This window comes from Vombatus ursinus, unplaced genomic scaffold, assembly GCF_900497805.2.
Source record: "Vombatus ursinus unplaced genomic scaffold, bare-nosed wombat genome assembly UNPS02014791.1, whole genome shotgun sequence".
NCBI classification, from domain to species: domain Eukaryota; kingdom Metazoa; phylum Chordata; class Mammalia; order Diprotodontia; family Vombatidae; genus Vombatus; species Vombatus ursinus.
In genome coordinates, this window is record NW_020954569.1 from 66,278,654 (window position 1) to 66,293,278 (window position 14,625).

The 14,625-nt window shown below is 43.5% G+C and overlaps 1 protein-coding gene across 3 annotated transcripts in view; it reads left to right on the forward strand.

The window, feature by feature from the left end:
- Positions 1–697: 697 nt before the first annotated feature.
- CTIF (cap binding complex dependent translation initiation factor) overlaps positions 698–14,625 on the forward strand; it is a 484,134-nt gene continuing 470,206 nt past the window's right edge. For all 3 annotated transcript variants that reach the window (XM_027869083.1, XM_027869084.1, XM_027869085.1), the window contains exon 1: positions 698–872. The gene's annotated coding sequence lies outside the window, so the exon portion shown is untranslated. The remainder of the gene's footprint in view (positions 873–14,625) is intronic.

A 14,625-nucleotide genomic window follows, 5' to 3' on the forward strand; every position in this document is an offset into this window, starting at 1 on the left:
GATGGGTTATGAAAGGTCTGGAGCACACGGCATTGGACTAAAGTCTGGAGGGTTGTGGACGTGCTCTTTCTCTCCCCATTTTACAGATGACGGAATTGAAGACAGAGAAGGTAAGTGACTTGCTCAAGGTCACACACAGCTAATAAGACTGCGAGAAGCCATTCGAACTCGGGTCCTCCAGCCTGTAAGTCTATCCTCATCATTGATAACTAGACAAAGACTCCTTTCATCTGACGTCGAACACGCGCACAGGAGACACCTTAAGCCCCTCCTCGAGCAGAGGACGCGGGTCAGGGTTACGCCTAGAGCTCGGATTGTGCTTTGCTAGCCTCTAAGTCACGCCCCTCCCCACTGGGTCTCCAGCATCCATCCAGTCCCGGAGCAGGGCTGGCGCGCACCCGAGCACTGGGACAGCTCTGCGCAAATCGAGGAGCCCGGGTCGGCTCAGCAGCCTCCCCGCGCGTGCAGGGCCCTGTATCCCGCGAAAGAAAGCCGGACTACATTTCCCAGCAGGCGCCCGGCGGTCCTCTTCCCTTTCAAGTCTTTGCACGTGGCCAGTGGGGAAGGAGGGGCCGGGACGTCACCCTCCTGCATTTTCTTTCCCTGTGTCAGAGCAGGGATCCTTTTTTTTTTCCTCCTTCTTCCTTTACCCCCTCCCCCACCCACCCCTCCCTCCCTCTTTCCCTTCCCTCCCTCCCTCCCCTCTTCTCCTCCTCTACACTGCACCCAAACCCTCACCCCCCACCCCGGGCCGGGACCCATGAAATTAAAGGCAGGAATCTGATCTCCGGAGCCTCTCTCCCTCCCTCCTTTCCCCTTCCCTCCCTCTTCCTTTCCAACTCAGGCTTGGAGCTGCAGTCTGGGAAACCGAGGTAAGCGTCTCCTGCCCGACCCGTTCCATCTTGTGGGGTGTGGCCCCGGGGACCCCGGGGTGGGGAGGAGGAGGAGGACGAGGACTGGGTGCTGTGCTTGAGAATGCAGATGGGCTTGGGGAAAACCAAAACAGAAACAAAACCTCATCCGGTTATCCACCTCCCCCGCTTCCTCCTGGGCAACTGGGGACCCGGGGAGCCCTCGCCCCTGGAGGTTGCTCGGAGTGGGGGTCGTGGGGTCCTTGCCTTGTTTTGCCTTGCCTTGTCTAGTGGAAGAGGGATGGGTTCCTTGAGGCTCCCGGAGGAGGGCGAAGGAAAAGCTGGGGTGGGGGTGCGCTTTTTGTAGGAAGGTAGCGGGAGTCTCGGCAGTCTGTGGACCGTGCTATGTAGCCGCTGTCATGTGTTGGGTTAGGACCCAAAGGGAGGGAGGGAGGCAGCGTGATTTCTCTCCCTTTCCGCCCGTCTTTTGTTTTGGAACCCGCTTCTGCTGCATCGAGCAGTTGCCGTGTTAATGCCAAACTTGCAGCTGTTTCGGGCTCCTTGATCCTAAGGTATGAGGGGGTGGGTGGGATAAGGGGTGGCGGATGGGGGGAGGGGGCCAGGGCTAAGTGACGGGCGCTGGGTTTGGGGTTGGGGGCTGCCTCCAGTGGCTGCCCCCACTGCCCCCCTAGGTCACGGGGAGTTTATCTTCAATCTGCTTTTCTTTATTCCTCTGTATGCTTGTGTATATGTGTGTAAGTGCTCCCCTTCCCTGTCTCGCTCTCGCGGGTGGATGGATGTGTCTGTGGATCGATTGCACGTAGTCTAGACTGCAGCTCCCTCCGCGGGGAATCCGCCGTGTGCGCTGGGTTTTTAAAAGGGAAGGGGGCGGGCGAGGAAGAAGCCGAGTTCATGAATTGCATTCTGAATTCAGAGTCTTTGGCATCCTGCACGTTGGTTGCCATTTATTTTATTTTGGTTTGCGTCGCTTCCATATAGCCTTGTCCTGGAGAAATGAGACACAAGGAGCAGGTTTCTAGTTGATGGGCTGGGAGGAGAAAAGAGGCGAGACAGAGCTCCCTGTGGTGACTGTCTTGACGTGGTGACTGTCTTCACACGTCCACTGTGTGTTACGTGTTAATAGATTAGTCAATCAATAATGATAATTAGATAAATCGCCATCATAGCATCCAACCTTCCCTCTTTGGTTAGAGACTGGGGGAGGGGGCTTAGGGGTATTGGAAGGAAGAAAACGAGAGAGGTCTGGAGGGTGAAGAATGACTCAGATCTTGAGGTTCCAAAAAGAGTGGAGGTAGGGAGCTTTTATGGTGATTGATGCCTGTCCCTGGAGACCTCCTGCTTTGTTTATATTTATGCTTAATCTGGGCCACATAGGACCATTTGATGCAAATTCCTTTCTTTTGGAACTAGGAACCTTCCCAATTTACCAGTGTTTGGCTCAATTGAATTTTAGGCTTGTGCGCCTCCCCTAGAGATTGGCGTCTGGGGGTTGAGAGCTTGAGGTGGGGTGGGGGAAGGGCCTGGTTGGCAGCACCGTGCATCCTATTACCCCTAATTAACGAGATCCTTCCCCCTTTCCCCCTTTTAGGTGTTTCTATGCACACCAGTAAAGGACAGGAGGGGGGGAGATCGTAATAAGGAGTGTGCCATCCAATTAGGAACGTATTAACACTTGAAACAAGAAAAAAGCAGACTCTCCTTCAAATACATTAACGAGAGCCTCATTAGACGAGCTGTGTTTACCCACACCCCCATTATGCAGCATGTGTATCCCTAGGTGCGCAAATTCGTTAGAGAGGAGAAAGAGTTCATAGTCGTTTTCAGGGAGAGGTGCATTTCGTTTATCTCTGTCACACCTTATGTGCGTGCAAGGAGAGACGCAGTGGATACACACGATGTAACCACAGCTTGTTCCCTAGCCCGCTGTGGAAAGGGGGTGGGGTAGGGGTGTAAGGTGTGTGTGTGGGGTGCTGTCAGCCCCGCGGGCACGCGCTCTGGTACGAGTGTGACGACTCCTCCCAGTCGTGGTTGGTTTGACCCTTGCACCAACACAGTGTGTAATCTCGCACGCCCGGGCCTGAGAGCTCTAGTGCCTCAAGCAGACCCTGGCATGAATCAACCCATTCACTGGCCCCTCAGCTTAGCCTAGCCCAGCCCACCTTAGCCGGGCACTGTCCCCCCTCTGCAGCCTGGGGTAGCCTGCCCTAGCCAAGGGGGATGTCGGGTTGAGGGTGTATGAAACTGAATAGCATTGGAGTGACTGTGTTTGTGGTTAGGGGGCTAAACTGTAGCTGACCGGCCCCTACTTCACCCTACTGGCAGAGATCAGAGCTGTCGCACCCCTCCCTCCCTGCTTCGCTCTAGGAGTGCACCCTCCTCCCCCTGCTCCTGGAGTTGAATCTGCTGGCTCCTCTTGCCCCAGGCGGGGAAGGATTAGCTCCGGGGTTAGGGGGCCAGAGGAGGGAAGGAAGGAAGCTACTGGACTAGCCACGTAAGAGCAGAACTCAAGGCTGGGAGAGTGACACAGCAGTGGCGTGGCGGCTGCCTCTGCTGCGCCGAGCCTGAGCCGGGGTAGATGAGAGTGGCTCAGGAGATGGAGACCCACCGAGGTCCCCACCTCTGTCTCTTCGAGCTTTGCTTTTTCACTTAAGGCTGGGCATTTGGGCCAGAAAACCGAAAGGTGGGTTAGTCAAGGTCTGTACAGGCGCGTGCATACAAGATAGAAGTGGCAGAATTGATAATACATAGGAATTTCGACTATGCTTAGGAGGATTACCCACTTTACAGAAGAGTTATCATAGATTTCCTTTAAGTCCTGAAATCCCCTGTAGAATTTAAGGTCAAATTCGATTTCCTTAAACATTTAGGCACATTTATTGTGTAAAGTGAATTAGACCACATACATAGTTAACATCTGCTTAGTTTTCTGTGTGAAAAGAAAATGGGACGAAAGTGACTCCTGTTCTCAACCTAGTGGTTTGTCTGTTTAACTGAAGCCTGCTGTTTTCATTATATGTTGAACGATGTTCAACCTAGTAACAAACATAATTAGTTATGCTTGTGTTAATTCTTTTGTTTCCAAGGCTAATGATCAAACTGTTTCCCTCATACTGTAGTTATGCTTAATATCCTCTAAAGAGGTTAATTAAATAATCCTTTAGATTAAGAACAGTAGTGGACAAAGAAGGTACAGTCTTCCTGACTCTCCTGTTCTTCCTGAGCTCCAGCCCTGCTTCATCACCTGCCCCTAGGATCTTTACAACTAAATCTGTTTTGGTATCTCAACCTCAACATGTCCAAAACAAATCTCATTGTCTTTCTCCCCTAACCCACCTTTCTTCAGAACTTCTGTATTCCTGTCAAAGATACCACCATTCTTCCAAGTCACCCAAGTTCACAACCTGGTATTCATCCTGCCCCTTCTCCTCTCTCACCTCTCATATCCAATTAATTGATAAGTCTTGGCAATTCTGTCTCTAGAACATATCTCATATTCATCCCCTTCTTTGTACTCACATGGCTCCCACCCTATTGCAGGCCCTCAGTACCTTTCTCCTGGACCACTGGAATAACCTCTTAATTGGTGACTTTGCCTCTAAGATCTCTCTTTTCCTCAATCTATAATTCATACATCTTCCAAATTAATATTTCTAAATTGTCTGTTTGACCATGTCACTTCCTTGCTCAAGAAACTACAGTGGCTCTGGGATCAGATACAAACTTTTTTGGCATTGAAAGCTCTTTGCAATCTGACTCCAGCCTGCATTTTCAGTTTAATTATGCATTACTTACTCCCCTTCATACCTAGTGTGTTCCAGTCAAACCAGCATACTTGCTGTTCGTCACATATGGCATTCCATCCCTTTTTCTCAGTGCCTTTTCACAAGTTATGTTTTTCCTCTCAGGCAGGGCATTTGGGCCAGAAAGCTGGTTAGTTGGAAAAACAGAAAACTAGTTAGTTGGAAAAACAGTTAGTTGGATTAGTCAAGTTACATACACGTGGGTGTATCTGTGAAAAAAGTGGTAGAATCAATATACATGTTAGCTTTGACATGGAAACCTATGTTTCCAAAGGCTGCCTCTGGGAGTTTCTATGATATGTTGCCATATATCTATATTTAGATATGAATCTGAGTTTTCCATTGTAAAACTCAGTTCTGTGGCCCCTGACAGCCTATGTTCATGGTAGCCAAAGCCCAGGTTGTTGCCCCTTGTAATAAATAAGCTTATTTATTTATTGAAATTCAAAACATGAAATTGGTGAAGGGGAAAAGTAGTCCAGATGGAGGGAGAACCTAAAACAGTAGGTTTGAGAACAAAGGATTTAAAGATGTGTGAACAGCAGCCTATGTGAGAGCTCTAAATAGAGCAGAATTTCTTTATTGCTTGATCATGTAATAAACTAATGTATGGAAGTCCTGCTGCTTTGTGAGAGAGGCCATGGTGACTGGAATAGAAAGGGTTGGAATTGACCAGCTCTTAGCTTCACTGCTGACTCACTGTGTGATCTTGGAAATATTATCTAGCCACCCTTGGGCCAGTTTGGGGTTTTCTTTCCTTTGCTCTTTCCCTTAAGACTGAGAATGATACAGGGAGAAAAGGACAGATAATCTGCTATGGATAAAATGCATAGGCATGGGGATGCAGATTAAAGTCATTGTGTGTGTGTGTGTGTGTGTGTGTGTGTGTGTGTGTGTGTGTGTGTGTGTGTCTGTTTTGGGGGGCAGAGTTTCAGGGGCGGTGTGAGTTTGATCAGAGAAGACTTCTGAAGGAGGTGAGTTTTGTAACAGATTTTAGCTAGGGTAGGGTGCTGCTGTAGTTTGGGAGTAAAGCCCCACAATCAGTATCATTTTTGACAGTTTTCACTAAACCATAGATTTAAGGCTGCCTAAGGCTGTCCAGATGTTTCCTGGACTCTTCATCCTTTCCTGACTTAGTTCACCTCCCTGTAAGTACATTTCTGATATAGGGATTCTAGTTTGTCATAGTGAGTTAGGGAGAAAGAGGGAAGACCAAAAAACCCCAACCATAGAAAACTTAGTAACCTTAAGGTTGCCAATGATAAAAGCTTCTAAAATTGGCTTAAAATGAACTAGAATTATGGAATTATAGAATTGTAGAATTATATTGGCTTAAAATGTTACTAGATCTACACATATTCCATGGGGATATGTGTAACCCCATAAACCATTTTCAACGCCAGGAGTATGTTTCTTAAAGAAAAGTTCCCATTGCTAACTTACATTATGAGAATTTTTTTAAAAAGACATGTCTCCTTCTCCCTGTTACCCGCCACAGATTCCATGGCCCATGCAATACCCAACAAACTGTCAATATGCAGTTATCTTTGTGTGCTTTGTAGTATTTGTGTATATCAATATCTGATCCTACTCCCTGTGAAACAGTGTAGGTGCAACACCAGACTCAGAGCCAGGATACCAAGTTTCTAAATCCGGCTGTGTGACTATTTCACCGAATCTTTCTGTGCTTCAGTTTCTTCAGCTGAAAGACAGGAATAAATATTCTCCTTCTCCTTCTCCGTGTCTGTTTTCTGCCATATTCGTGTTTCCCATTTTATCCTCTAAGAATCCTAGGATCCATTAGTTTGGTTTCTTTCTCTTGTTTTCCCCACCCTCCCTAACCCTTCCCTTTAATTGTAACAATAGCAAATTGCTTACAGAAGTTGTAAACTCCTAGAATCTAGTTGAAGAGGCTGTTTTCTTCAGCTTGCCTGACAGACAGTAAATAATCCATCTTCTGCTTCAGTACTTCCAGTGATAGAGAGTTCACCATCTCACAAAGCAGCCCATTCTTCTGTGAAGGTGCCCAGAATCTGTTGTTTGACAGCTCTGGTTATTAGAAGGTACTTCTTACTTTTTGAGCCCCAATCCACCTCCATTTAATTGACAAGCATTGGTCTTAGCTCTGTTCCCTGGAGCTACAACAGAAGGAATCTACCTCCTCTTCCCTGTGACAGCCCTTCTGAGAGAAGAGGAGAGTCACTTAACCTCTGTTTACCTCAGTTTCCTCAGCTGTAAAATGAAGATAATAATAGTTCCAACCACTCAAGGGTTATTGTGAGGTTCAAATGAGATATATTTATAAAGCACATAGCACAGAGCCTGACACTTAGGGTATTTTTGTTTTTGTTTTTTTGTTTATGTTGAGTTGGTTCATTGATATCTGACTCTCTGTAACCTCATTTAGTGTTTTCTTGGCAAAGATAATGGAGTGGTTTGCCATTTCCTTCTCCAGCTCATTTTACAGATGAAGAACTGAGGCAAACAGGGTTAAGTGACTTGTCCAGGGTCACACAGCTAGTAAGTGTCTGAGACCAGATTTGAACTCAGGTCTCCTGATTCCATGCCTGGTGCTTTATTCACTGTGCCACCTAGATGTCCTTGGCACATAGTAGATTCTATATAAATAATAGCTATGATGATGATGATGATGCCCCTCCTAAGTATTCTCCTTTCTCGGCTAACAGTTTCCTTAAGCCAAACACTTCTTATCTTCATCACCTTCTGCTATTTTGTTACCCAAAAATGCTGTGAAATTCTGACTACTTAGCAGAAAAAAATGCTGCATGGGCTGCTTGAATATAGCTGAGAGATGTGCTCTGTTAAACACAAGGTGTGGTATCATGGCATTTAGAGATTTCAGATGAATCAGTTTCAGAATAAAGACCACAAGACCACAAGTAGAGGAGCCCAGAGATAAAAAAGAAAAAATAATCCTTGCTAAATAGGATCTCCTCTGATCTTTCTGGACTACATTGTATAGATTTCATTTTATAAGCAAGGCACTCTAATTCTTTGAGCTCCTGAAAGCAGAAATACTTAAGGACAAAGAGAAACTCTAAGCTTGAAGGGAGCTCAGAGGCCACTGGCTGGAACCTTACCTGAATGAGAATCCCTTCTTCAGTCTATGTGACATGTGACCATCCAGCCTTGGCTTGTAGAGCTTTAGTGAGGAGAAACCCTACCCCTCTGGAGGCAGCCCTTTCCACTGGCTTCGGTCAACCTCAGGCAGGTTCCACTCTCGACTCTGAGATTTTTTTCCCTTTGTCTCTGCTGAATAAGTCAACTCCCTTTTCCATCTGACTACCCTTCAATAGTTAAAGATCACATCCTCCCTCAGTAATTTTTTACCCATTTGAAATGCCCCTATTTTCTTCAGTTAGTCCCCAATGAGAATTGATCTCAAGGTTCTTTACCATTGGGGGCCCATCGTCTGGATCTTCTCCACTATTAACAATGTCCTGCCTAAACCTTGCCACTCATACTTGAGCACAGTATTTCAGAGGTGGCTTGACTAGAGCAGAGAACATTGAGATGATTAAATCCTCCTAAATCCTTTTTAAGCTATCATATCATTACTATTGGTATAGTGTCTAAAGAGCTAGTCTTCGAGCCCTCTAGACCTGAATTCAGGTTTGGCCTCTCAACATATCCTGGCTATGTGACCCTGGGCAAGCCACCTGACATTTCAATGATTTAGGCAACTCTCTAGAGCTGCAAGTTACATAGAAAGCACCAACCTACAATGGGAGAGGGGACTTTATTCATCTAGTAGTCCCCCCCGCAATGAAATTACAGGTTCAATCTCTAGCCCTATCTCCTATCACATTATTGACTTATATTGAACTTGTAGTCCACTAACACCCTAAGATCTTTTTTTCAGACATCCTTACATATAGCTCTGCATCCTCTATTTTATACTTATGAAATAGATTTTTGAAATCACGTAGACATTTACCTTAATAAAAGTTCATGGTCTTAGAGTCAACCCAGTATTATAATGTGTCAGGATCCTTTGAATCTAGTGAATTGTTATCTAGTGAGTTGGTTTAGGTGCATCATCTGAAAAAAAATTCAGTTTGGTAAAAAAAGAAACTAGGGGATGGTAGCAATTGCCTATAATCCCTGCTACTGGGCAGGCAGAAGCTGGTGGATTGTTTGAGCTCAGGAGTTCTGATCTGCAGTAGAATTAAAAATGATTGCACGAAGTTCAGCAAAAATATGAGTACTCCCCTCCCCTCCAGTGGGGAATCAAGGGTGGGGGAACCAATTTGCCCAAGGAAGGATCAATCAGACCAAGTCAGAAATGGAGCAGACCAAACCTCTGTGCTGATCTAGCCTGGGCAAGATAGAATGAGCCAATCTTCCCCACCCACCCCCCAAAAAAGTACATTTTATTGATATCATTTGTCTTAGCATTACAGCCATTTCAGTTTCCTCCAGACTAAATCCCTCCTTTTAACAAAGGAGAGCAATTCAGCAAAAACATTTGATACAGTGACAACATCTACTAGTGTTCACAATATTCTGCCCTTACAGTCCTCTCCTCTGTGGGGGGATGGGGGTGGGGAGGAAGAGAAGGAATATTTCTTTATCTGTTCTATAGGACCTTGATTGTTTTTCCAGTTACATAGTTTTGCTTTCTGTTTTATTGATCATCCCATTTACATGTGTATATTCTCTCTGAATCAGTTTATGCATTTCTTCCTGTCTCTCTAAATTTCTCATATTTATCATTTCTTGCTATACAGTAATATTCAATCACATTTCTGTAACAAAGGGTTGGTTTTTTTTTACCCATTCCCCACCTGATAAGCACCTGCTTTGTTTACAGTTCTTTACTATGAGGAAGAGCACTGCTATGAATGTTTGAGTACATAGTGGACCTTTGATTGTATCTTTGACTTCTATGTGCTCAAGAGTGAGGTCACTGAGTAAGGTTAAGGACAGTGTATTCACTTTTCTTACATAACTCTAAATTGATATCCAGAATGCTTGGGACCACTTCTCAACTCTGCCGACAGTATATTAGTAAGTACACCTGTCTTCACAAGATTATCTAATGTTAATTGTTCCCATTTTTTGCTATCTTTGCCAGTTTGCATCCTGTGAATTGAAACCTCAGAGCTTTTAAAATTTGTATTTAACTTAGTCATTTGAAGTATGTTTTCAGAGCATCATTTGTAATATTCAATGATTTTTTTAAAAGCTATTACTATCCTTTTTTTTTTCTTCCTTTGAGGACTAGTACTTGATGTTACAGATTTGTATCAATTCCATATATATTTTGGATATTAGACTTTTATTGGTGATATTTGGCACAAATATTTTTCCGACAGTAACATCTCTTCTAGTTCTATCTTCCTTGATTTTATTTGTTCAAAAACTTCGGTTCTGTGTAGTCAGAGTTGTTTATTTATCTTTTGTGGTCTTTTCTATTCCTGGTTTAGTTAAGAACCCCTTCCTCCAGACAGAATTATGAAAGAAACCTGATCTCATTCTCATCGTCTGCAAATTTGATAAGCATGCCATGTATGCTGTTATCTAAATAATTGATAAAAATGTTAAACAGCGTAGGGTCAAGAAAAAAAATCTTTGGGACATTCCAGTAGAGATTCCTTTCCAATTTAACATAAAATTATTAGTGAATACTGTTTTGGTCCAATGATTCAAACAGTTCTAAAAACTAAAATACTCTTGTCTACCTTACATCCCTCCATCTTTTGCACAATAGACTTTGCCAAATGCTTTTCTAAAATCTAGGTGAACTAGATATAAACTATAGTTATGACTCCCTCCTGATCTACTAGTCTAATAACCCTGCCTGCTGTCTCACATCCCTTCTCCCCTCCCTCCCAAAAGAAAGAAATTAAAGTAATTTGGTATGATCTATTAAATTCCTGAGGAAGACATGCTATAGAAGATTGTGATCATCGCTTCTTTTCTTATTTTTCACTAACCATCTGGTTAATATTATAGATTTTTGTGAGGAATCAAAGTCAAGCAATGTGGCATATAGTTTATGACTTCACTCTTTTCCCATTTTTGAAAATCAGGACAATTACCTTCTTCTATTTTCCAGTCTTTTAGAGATCTGTGACAGTGGCTGTGCAATTATATGTGAAGATCTCCAGTAAAGTCCCCCAGGAATCTTTACGTGGCCCTGTATTGTTTTAACATTTTTATCAGTGACTTCGATAAAAACATGGATTGTATATGCTTACATCAAATTTGAAGATGATACAAAGCTAGAAGGATTATCCAACTCACAGGATGACAGAGTCAGGCTCCAAAAGGGTCTTCACAGGTTAGAACATTGGATCAAATCTAATAAGTTAAAAATCCAGTAGGGATAAATATAAAGTTTTGTACTTGGGTCCAAAAAATCAACTTCAGAAATGCAAGATAGGAGAGGCATGGGAAGACAGTGGTGGTTTTGAAAAGGACCTGGGGGTTTTTAGGCAAATGAATCAGTAGGGTGATGTAGCAGCCAAATAAGTTAATGCAGTCTTGGTCCACATAGCTTCTAGGGAGGTGATAATCATTCGAATTTAGCCTTTGGCAGACCTCATCTGAAGTGCTGTGTTCACTTCTAGACTTCATGGTTTGAGAAGGACATTGTTATTATTGGAAATGTTGGAAAATGTCTAGAGGAGGGAAATGGGTTGGTGAAGAGCCTTAATTTTGTGACATGAGAATTAGTTGAAGGAACTGGCCATGTTTAGCCTGGGGAAAAAAAGACTTGGGGAACATGATAGCTGCCTTCAAGTATATGAAGGGCTCTCATATGGAGGAGGGGTTAGACTTATTCTTTTTGGCTTCGGAGGACGGAATCAGAAGCCAGTCAGTCAGCAAAAACTTATTAAGCACCTGCTATATGCCAGACAAAAGATAGTCCCTGCTTTTATGAAACTCACAGTCTAACGAGGGAGACAACATGCAAAAAACTATGTACAAATAAGATGTATACAGGATGAATTGGAGATAATCAACAGAGGGAAGGCACTGATAGTAAGGGGGGGTGGGAAAGGCTTCCTGTAGGAGGTAGAATTTTAGTTGGGAGTTGAATGGTGGAAGTTGAAAAGAGGAAAATTTGGACTTTATGAGGGGGGAACCCCAACTTACTAATAATTAGAGTCATCCAAAAGTGAAATGCTTCCAAAACAGAAGCTGGATGACTGTTTGTTGGGTATGTTATGGTGGGGCTTCCTTTTTTGTGTATGGGTCAGACCTGATGACTGCTGAGTTGTATTCTAATTCTCAAATGGTGTCATTCTGTGATTCTACTATAGTCTCAGATGTGATTCATCTGAGGCTTGTTACTTGAGAGCTCATCTCATATCTTTGCTAGGTTTGATTCCTGGCCCTGCCATTTAACTCATGTGACTTTGAAGAAGTCATTTCACTTTTGGGGGCCTCAGTTTCCTCATATGTAAAATGAGGGATTTGTACTAGGTGACCTCTAAGGTCCTGTCCAGCTCAAGATCTATGAATTTCTCCATAGTGAGGCTGCATCAGACAGGGCTATAGAATAATGGTCTGATTATTTTCCCATCGTCCCCACCAGGCTCATACAGGCAATCCCTAATTGTCAGGGCCATCTATGATTTAAACTAGTGGCATGATTTCTGTGTTCTTGGCAAGGCTCCAGTATTCCACCCCCATTCCCAACCATGCTTTATAATTGACTGGTGCCTGCCATTCTCCTGCAGAGTTTCATCCCTTTAGCTTATGACTTTGTTCTCTGCTAGAATCTACTTACTCTCACAGTTTAAGCTTTTATCAGTCACTATTGCCAGTCAAAGGAAAAACACGGTATTGTAGAGAGAGCACTGGATTAAGAAGGAGGAGACCTGATTTTGGGTTCCAGCTTTGTCATTAACTTAGCTTCATGATCTTGGGCAAGCCAAAGTCCTTGTCTTCTCCTGGCCTTAATTTGCTCACCTGCAAAATGATGAAATTGAATTTCCTTGCTCACATACCAGCTGATGATTTTGTTTCCATATCAGTATAAGCCAAATATCCCAGTGCGAGAGGGCACTAGAAGAGGGAAGTGCCACAGAGGGAAAAGGCTAGAAAACAGTTCTAGAGGTAGGGGGAGGGGCGCTGCCCAAAACAAATCTGTCCATTTCTTGGGAATGGAACACAGAGGGCTGTTTTTGGAATATAGGGACACCCGGGATTCTGAGGACACCTAACTTACGGCTTGGGTATTCAGACCTCACCTTAAGGGAAAGGAGGCAAATCACAAATGATGAAGATGCCTGGATGATTTCTCCACTGAAGCTAAACCTGGCTTGCCTGGAGGTTGCTATTTGTTTGCTGAGCACCAACAGTGTGTTTCATGATCTCTTTAGATGTAGAAGATGTGGTTTTGCCCCCAGGGCTTATATTCTAAGTTATACAGATAGGACACTAGAGACATAAACTCACTCCCCTGAGGAACTGGATGAATCTCTGAAGTTATTAGTGTTTTGGTCCATGTGGTAGAGATTCTGGGAGCTGATGTGAGCTGCAGGATGGATTTGAAAGGGATGAAGGTATCTTTAATAGCCCACAGCATACTGTAATTATATCAACTCACTTTTTCAGGCAAACAGAGTAGGTGCTCATGTGTTTGTTGAATTAATGTGACTGTTTAATTTAGGCACATCTCAGCATTTTAAACCACTTAGTATGTATTATACAGGTTTTTCTTTATTCATCCAGCAAATGTTTATTATACTTTGTGCTGAAGATCATATAGGAGACTGGAGGAAAAGATAACAAACATTACTTAAGACACCATCCTTTTCTTTAGAAAGTCAAAATTTAGCAGGCAGGATAGGACACATATCCAAATACATAATAATAGTATAATTCAAAATGGAATATGAAAGCAAAGAAAGATATAAAATGGTGAGACTAGGGAAGGAGAAGTTGTTCCCAACCGGAAGAAACAGCTTTATGGAGGAAATGGCATCTGAATTTGACCTTGAAGGGAGTCTCCAACAGCCAGAGATAGTGCAGATAGGTCATTTCAGATATAGTGAATATTTTAAGCAGGCATAATGATTTGAGTGCTGGGTAATACAAGCAGGGATGGTTAGTTTGGAGTGCAATGCAGATAGCAGGGAAGTATTATGAAATAAAGCTTGAAATATAGAAAGGCAGGGGCTTTGAATGCCAGGTAAGGAGTCATGTAATGACAAACACATTTTGGAGGGCCTGGCAAGAAGCCATGTAAATATTCTAAGTAAAGAAATCATATATCCCAAGAGGCTCTGGAACATTCCTTCCTGAGCCACAGCTAACTTTTTTTGGTGGCCATTCAAGATGGAGATTCTTTGTCTGTATATATCGATGCTCAACATTTTCTTCTTCTGTCTTGAAATCTGGTGTCGTCTCAGACAATCCCTGAAGGTTGAACAGGGCTCTCTAGGGGTATGAAAACACTGGAAGGAGAATCCAGCCAAGAGCCCTAGATTCTGGTCCTGGTTCTACCATTGATTTCATTTGTAATCTAGGTCAAGACATTTATTCTCCTTGGACTTCAGTTTCCTCATCTGTAAAATGAAGAGAGTTGGACCAGATGAACTCTGAGGAACCTTCTAACTCTAAATCTGTGTGAACATGGACAGCAGGGAGGGTCATCCCTAAAACCTCTTCCAAATTTGAGGTATACAGTCCAGCCCACTGTTTTCAGAATGTATCTTTACAGAGATGTCTGAGCAGTCTTGGGAAGTCTCCCTCCCTTTTGGATAAGGATTTGTGGCATTTGTCCAGGCTGAGGTGAGCATCTAGAAATGCTGGATACTATGATTTAGCCAGATATCCTCAGGTATTCTAGTTTGGAGTATTTGTCCTCAGCGTACAAAACATGTGGATTTTGAGGGCACAGGCTTTGTGCCTGTGATTTTGCTAGGTCTGCCTTGTGATTTTACTAGTTCATTCATTCAGTTAATGAACATTTT